This window comes from Cryptomeria japonica, chromosome 4 (assembly GCF_030272615.1).
Source record: "Cryptomeria japonica chromosome 4, Sugi_1.0, whole genome shotgun sequence".
In the NCBI taxonomy this organism is placed as follows: Eukaryota; Viridiplantae; Streptophyta; class Pinopsida; order Cupressales; family Cupressaceae; genus Cryptomeria; species Cryptomeria japonica.
In genome coordinates, this window is record NC_081408.1 from 563,750,176 (window position 1) to 563,757,917 (window position 7,742).

A 7,742-nucleotide genomic window follows, 5' to 3' on the forward strand; every position below is an offset into this window, starting at 1 on the left:
ACCAGAGCGCCCAGCGCCCTGGTCCCCCAGGACCATGGCGCCCAGCGCCTTGGTCCCTAGCCCTAGCGCCCAGTGCCCTGGTCCCTGGCCCTATTTTGGGCCCGGTCTCCTATGGGACTTCGAGCCTTTTTGTTTGCAAATTGGAAAATTAACATTTCCTGGTCGGCCTAAGGTCGGGAAAATCAGTCTATCAGCCCTAATTGACAAGTATATAAACTACATTTTCCTCTTTCATTCGACATGATGGAAAAAGCGTGGAAACTATACTCAAGCATTCAAGCATTCAAGCATTCAAGCAATTGATCATTCTAAGTCTCCATTCAAGGCTAAGTGTTGCATTCAAGACAAGGATTCAACCATTGAAGAGGAGATCACTTACAACACATTACATGCTACAACATACAACATACAACAAACAACAACATCTATACCTTCGCACATAAGGATACAAACATCCTTACAACAAGGTACTAGTACTTGTTTTACATTACATTTACAGCATTTCTCATTTCTTGGTTAATTCCAAAACCGGGGTTTGACCTAAGGGCAAACCCCTAATCCCTAACCCCCCAATCATCTTCGCTTTTCTGTGTGTAGGTTGCAGGTACACGACTGAAATTGAAGATCTGGAATCCTTGTGCAGAGACGAACAGATCCCCCTTCGTTTCGCGGATTTTTTGGAGGACCGTGTGCACGCCGGGCGCCATCGTCCCGTCAACTTTTGCTCAAATTTGCAGGACAGCGCCGTCTCGACATTTTACTGGTAATTCCAGGTCCGCAGCTTCATATCATATCCCTATCTCAGTTTATAAGCGAATCTTTATCACTTTCTATGCATTCCTAGTTCAATCTTTCCATCTACATTCTTTACAAAAGAGGGTATCCTTGCTATCACAACCCTTGAAACTCATATAGAATCCAATCTTGCATTGCGTGGGATTGGATCTTGTGGGTTTCAACCCCTCTTTTGAATGTAAAGTCCCTCCTAAGTGAAAACCATCAACCCTAGCGACTCTCCCTTCTCTCTCCTTGGAGTTGGGGAGGGGAGAATGACTAGGGTTCGATTTTTCCGCTTTACAATATGTTGGATCTATTAATTCGTCATCATCCCTCAATTCTTTAGGGAGATTAGTTTCTATTTCAAAATTTATTTTCTATGGCATTGAGAGTCTAGAATAATTTTTATCTCTGACTTCAAAATTGTCTTGGAGGTTAGCCCAGAAATCCTCCAACCTTGGCTTATGCCCATCATATACTTTTAGCATTATTTGCTTTAGTTTACCATATGGGTCATAACATTCCTGAGCATAATTAAACTCCCTTAGATCTAGATCTTGCAGCTCTTTCTCTATTGACTTTGCTACTTGAATTTTGGAACAAGAAAAATAACTAATCAAAATAGAAAAATCAACACCTGTCTTGTGCTTTGAAGACAACAAAGATTGTAGCCCAAGCATCTGTTTAACATACTTTAAGAGTATGATTATGTCATTACAGTATCTGGGGAGTAACATGGGGTTCCATGTGAATCCACTGACCCCGATGTATGTGCAACGTTGGTTCTGAATGAACTAACATGCTCATTCCTTGATTATTGTCATGGCCTCCAGGCTTATTCTTTACCCTATATCACCTATGAGTTTTATTATAACGGGGAAGAGGAAGGCATCATTTATTCTCTTGAAATGTGTCTTTTCATTGCTCAACGGGAGTTGAGTATAATACTCCCACACCCTCTTTTGTCCCTCTTCATCTCCAAGCTGGCCTTTTGTTTGCAACCCTGGAAATTTGCTTGCTCGGGTAGCTACCTAGATGGCATATGAGGTGAACAAGAATTTCTTCATTCTATGCACATCAACCAATTTCTTATGTATATTTTCCAATAATATTTGAGCCCATTCAAAGTATCATTTCCCGATTAGAATAGTTGTCATGAATTGGAACATCCAAGGATGGAAATGTCGGCAATTTGTCTTGCTGAAGGCCTTGCTCAACATAATGATTAGGTCTCGTTGTGGCTCTTTGAAATCAACACCTGGAATGTCATTGGCCTTGAATATATTATTTCTCTCCTCTTCGAACCAATTTTCATTCATGTATCTTTTACAAGAGACGGTATCATTATTCCACACCTCTCCGGCTTCCTCCTCAGTTGTCAACAACATCTCTTCCTCCCTTGAAGGAATGCCAAATACAAACCCTAACATATTTGCTGACAAATCTATTATAACTCTTCCTCGATAATCTATGCACTTCCTAGTGTCTACGTTATAGAATTGTGCAACGGTCATGATGAATTCAGGGGCTTGGAAAGATTGTGGAAAAATTGTAGCCTCTACTAGCCCTGATCTCTTAATTCTCCTTAAAGGGGCCTCCAACCTAGGCCAATCCAACTGTGTCCTGATGTCCTCTATTTCAATGAGTCCGACTTCAGTATCATCCATATATATTATAATGCATTTGCCAATCAAATATTTGAAAGTTGTATCCATTGCTCTCTGGAATGTTGCTTCGGCATTGATCAACCCAAATGGCATCCTATGATATGCATAAGTCCTCCACTTTGTAGTGAATGTTGTTTTCTTGTGGTCTTCATGGTTCACCAAAAAATGGTTATATCCAAAATAACCATCAAGGAATGACATCATCTGTGAACCATTAACAATTTGTAGAACCTCATCCAAGGAAGGGAGCGGGTAATTGTCCTTTTCAGATGCCTTATTAAGGTTACGAAAATCAACACAAAGTCAAATTTTCCCATTCTTTTTCGTTACCAGCACCAGGTTGTTGGCATTTGCATGAAGATTACATTAATGAAATGTTATGTTGTCATTGATGTCAATTATCCGGTAATGATATCATTATAATGTTGTTTTGTAACTGGTAGGAAGAGCTAGTAAGGGAACTGTAACTGGTAGGTAAGTTTGTGGAGTGAACTGGTATTGCTAAGCATTGGAGAGTTGGATCGCTAAACCCTACCTCTTGATTTGATAAACCCTAACCGATTAAGTGTGGTGAATTGGTTGTATTTTTTTATGATCTGATGATGAGCGGTAATGATTATGACATGTATGCTTATTGTATGAAGAGAGTTTCAAAGTATTTTTGGTGCGTTGAGATAATGATTTTTGTCTAGGGAATGAGCAAGTATATTGCATGTAATGCAAAGTGCGTGATAACTTACTGAATTCGATGAAGCGGTGATCAAGGAGCGGTCGAGGCTTTCTTGAATGATGTGCAAAGATTTTCATGTAATCCAACAGTCATACTTGAATCAACTTGTTTGTAATCTCTATGAGAGAATTAGGTTTTTGTTGTGTTACCGACCTAATTGATTTGTTTATAAGGTTGATGAGTTGTTTTGTTTTAGAGTTGGCAAAGTTTCAGTTGAGTTTGTGGTTGTCGAATCAGATGATATATCTGTAGTTTGTGTAAAGGCAGATAGGAGCATAAAAAGGATTTGAACACGCAAGTGTAGTGTTATTCAAACAGATCAACAAACTCACGTTGTTCTCTAACAATTACAACAATTTTTGAAATCCCCTAACCGGGTAAGCTCTATCAAGCTTGGTGTTATTTAAATCCTCTAACTAGGTGGTCCATTAGCTTGGATTTGAAATCCTCTACCGAGGTTACTCCTCACAAGGTATTGCTTCTAACAAGGCATTATAGTCAATCCTTTAACCGAGTGGTCCCTAACAAGATATGTTCTTAACAAGACTTTTTGTAAAGCTTTAACAGGCTTGGCTCCTAACAGGGCGAATTTCAGAAGAGTTCAACTAGTTATCTTGTGAGTCTCACTGTGGTTTTTCCCATTTGGGTTTCCATGTCAAAATATTGTGTCAAGTGGTGATTGTTTTTGTGTTTATGTTTTATATGATTGGTTTGCTTAACTACTTAATCCACTTTGATAAGTCATGATAACCGACAACAATATGAAATAAAGTTTTACTTATGTTAGTAAAAGTATTTGGATGTTTATGAGTTTCAAGTTGTTTACTGTTAATCTATTGTAACAAACAACTGGTTTAACTTGACAGTGATATTGCATTTATAGTTTTTTGGTTTAACTTGTTAGTTCTAAGTTTACTTTGAGAGGTTGTTTTGAGATTGGTGAAAGTTATTATCAATTTTTCTATCTATTGATTTGCCCCCCCTCTCAATAGTTGACCGAATCCTTATTCTTTCATCATACCATCAATTGGTATCAGAGCACCTCAAGTCCTCTAAGGTCTAAGCCTAACAGCTTGAGGTAAAGATCTTGTAGAACACGATGAAGAAGGAAGGTCCGAAGTTTAATAGAGAGAACTATAGAATATGGAGCGATAGAATGAAAATTTATATCAAGAGTCTAGGAATTCAATACTGGGAACATGTTGGTACTCAATATGTTGCACCTGGTGGGATTATGACTGATGATCACAAGAAAGAGCAACAAGAAAACAATCAAGCACTGGAGGCTATTATCAATTCTTTGTCTGATGCAGAATATGTTGATGTCCATGGTCTAGAGACTCCATATGAGGTATGGAAGAAACTTGAAGAGATTTATAGTGGAGATGAACATGTGAATATTGCCAAGGAAGAGAGTCTAAGAGGAAAGTTTGATGACATGCGAATGGTTGAAGGTGAGAATATCCAATAGTATGGCTAGAGGATAAAAGAGATAGCTAGTGAGATCAAGAGTGCAGGTGGTAAAGTGGAAGATGCCACAGTAGCTAGTAAGGTGTTGATAACCCTGCTACCGGTCTACGCTATCCGAGTTGCAGCCATTCAGGAGCTAAAATCTATTGACAAAACTAAGGTAACCCTTGACTCCATCATTGGCAAGCTTATTGCTTTTGAATTAAATGGTTATGATGGTAGTGTTCAAAAATTTGAGTCTGCATTTAGAGATTCAGTTTCTAACCCATCTATGAGGAAAAGTAGAGATGTCAGTCATAGTAATGAATCTAGATCCAGCAGAGAAATTGATGATGAAGACTGTTTGGTTGAGCTTGAAGCATTGTTGGCCAAGTGGTTGCCTAGAGGAATTGATAAATATAGAGGTAAATTACCTTTGAAATATTTTGCATGCAACAAGATTGGACACATTGCAACTAACTATCCTAATGGTGATAATAAGCACAATCGAGAGAAGTTCAAGAAGTACAAGGGAAAAGGCAAAAGAGATTGTCTTATTGCAGTTGATGGTGGTATCACTGATGAGGAATCTGATGGTGATGCTAATGAAGACATTGTGTTTGTAGCCATTAAAGAGGAAACATCCGATCAAAAGGCTTTAGTTTCTCGCATGGATAATTCCGATGATTGGATCATTGATAGTGGTTGTTCATGTCACATGACCGGTGACCAGAGCAAATTTCTTTCTTTGAAGGAATTTGATGGCGAAGTTGTACAATTTGGTAATGATTCACCCTACATGGTTAAAGGTAAGGGAACTATTTCTCTTAATGGAAAGAGCAATGCAGATGATGTCTACTAGGTTGAAGGTCTTTTGAGTGTTGCTCAACTCAATGATAGAGGATATCCATTGGAATTTAAAGATGGTATGTGCAAAATCTATGGGAGAAAAGGTGAACTGATTGCAACCGACAAGCAGACTAAAGGTAACCTGTTTCACCTGAATCCTAAAGTCAACAACTATTTAATTTCTAAAGTAGATGATAGTTGGCTTTGTCATAGGAGATTTCATCATATAAATTTTGATAACATTGTTAAAATAAGTAAGTCCGAGATAGTGAGAGGTTTGCCTTAGTTGGACAAACTGATTAATGCTCTATGTAAGGAATGTCAGTTGGGAAAGATGAAATCCTCAACTTTAAAGAGAAAATCTTTTTCAACTGAACATTTGTTAGATTTGGTTCATACAGACCTCTGTGGACCAATAAGGACTAAAAGTATTCAAGGTGACAAATACTTTATGATCTTCACTGACTATTGCTCAAGAGTGATGTGCGTCACATTCTTGAAAGATAAAACAAAAGCATTTAGTAAATTCAAGGCATTTAGGGCCTTAACTAAAAAGGAGAGTGGTGAGAAGATAAAATGTCCAAGGACTGATCAAGGCGTCGAATTTACTTTTGAGGAATTCATTAGATATTGAGAAGAAAATGGTATCAAATGACAACTTTTTGCACTGAGGACACCACGACAGAATGGTATTGTAGAGAGGAACAATCGGTCAGTTGTTGAAGCTGCTAGAATGATGTTGATACAAGGAGGTGTAGTGAAAACTTTATGGAGAGAAGCTGTCAGCACAACTGTCTACACTATGAAACGGATTTTGGTAAAAACAGGTAAGGATAAGACTCCTTATGAATATTGGTATGGTAGATCACCCAATGTTAGTTATTTCAAGATATTTGGCAACAAAGTTTTTATTAAGAGAGATGACTATGTTGGCAAGTTTGAGGCTAAAAGTGATGAAGGTATATGTCTTGGTTATTCCACCAAGAGTAAGGCCTACAAATGTTATAACAATCCGATACAGAGAATCATTGAGAGTGTTGATTTTTGAGTGGATGAGTATCCTGAAGTCTCATGAGAAACTAGTATGGAGAAAAAGGACGAAGATCCTTGCATTTTGTTTTTGGAACTAGAAATTGTGAAACCTGAAACTAGTAAAGAGAATGTTGTTGTACCAGTTCAACTGGAACAAGTAAATTCAGAAGAAGATGATGATAATGAAGAAGAAGAACTTGAAGGTAATGATCATGTTATTCCAAGGTGTGTGAGACTCAATCACAATCCTGACCAGATTATTGGAGATAAGGATGCTAGAGTGCTAACCAGAAGAAGAATTAGAAAAAATTCTTGCATTATCTCCACTATTGAGCTTAGAAATGCCAAGGAAGCATTTGGAGATGATCATTGGGTTAAAGCTATGGAGGAGGAGCTTGATCAAATTGAGAAGAACAATACATGGACCCTAGTACCTGGACCGGTAAATAAAAATATGATAGGTACTAAGTGGGTATTCAAGAACAAGCTGAATGAAGATGGTGTAGTAGTTCGCAACAAAGCTAGATTGGTTTGCAAAGGTTATGCACAAGAAGAAGGAGAAGATTATGGTGAGACTTTTGCACCAATGGCTAGACTGGAAGGTGTCTGAACTTTACTTGCATTTGCAACACATAAGGGATTCAAAGTATATCATATGGATGTAAAGTCAACATTTTTAAATGGAATACTGAAAGAGGAAGTATACATTGAGCAGCCAAATGGTTATGCTTTGACTGATGAAAAAGACATGATATGTAAGTTGCACAAAGCACTGTATGGATTAAAGCAAGCACCGAGAGCATGGTATGAAAGGCTTCATTCACACTTGATGAAGATAGGTTTTTCAGAGAACCAGTGAAGATAGCAACTTATATCTCAAATCTGAAGGAGATAAGATACTGGTTAGTGAATTGTTTGTAGATGATATCATATTTGGAGGTAATGATGACATGAGAAATGACTTTACAAATGAAATGAAAAGTGAGTTTGAAATGTCTTTAGTTGGAGAAATAATTTTTTTCATAGGTTTGCAAATACAACAAATGAAGAGTGGTATTTTCATCACACAGTCTAAGTATGTGAAAGAGGTATTAAAGACATTTGGTATGAGTGACTGTAAACCAGTTGGGACACCAATGGTTACAAGTTGTAAGTTTTCTAAGGAAGACGAGGCTACATCTGTTGATGAAAAGGAGTACAGGTCAATGATTGGAAAATTGCACTATGTTGTTCAAACA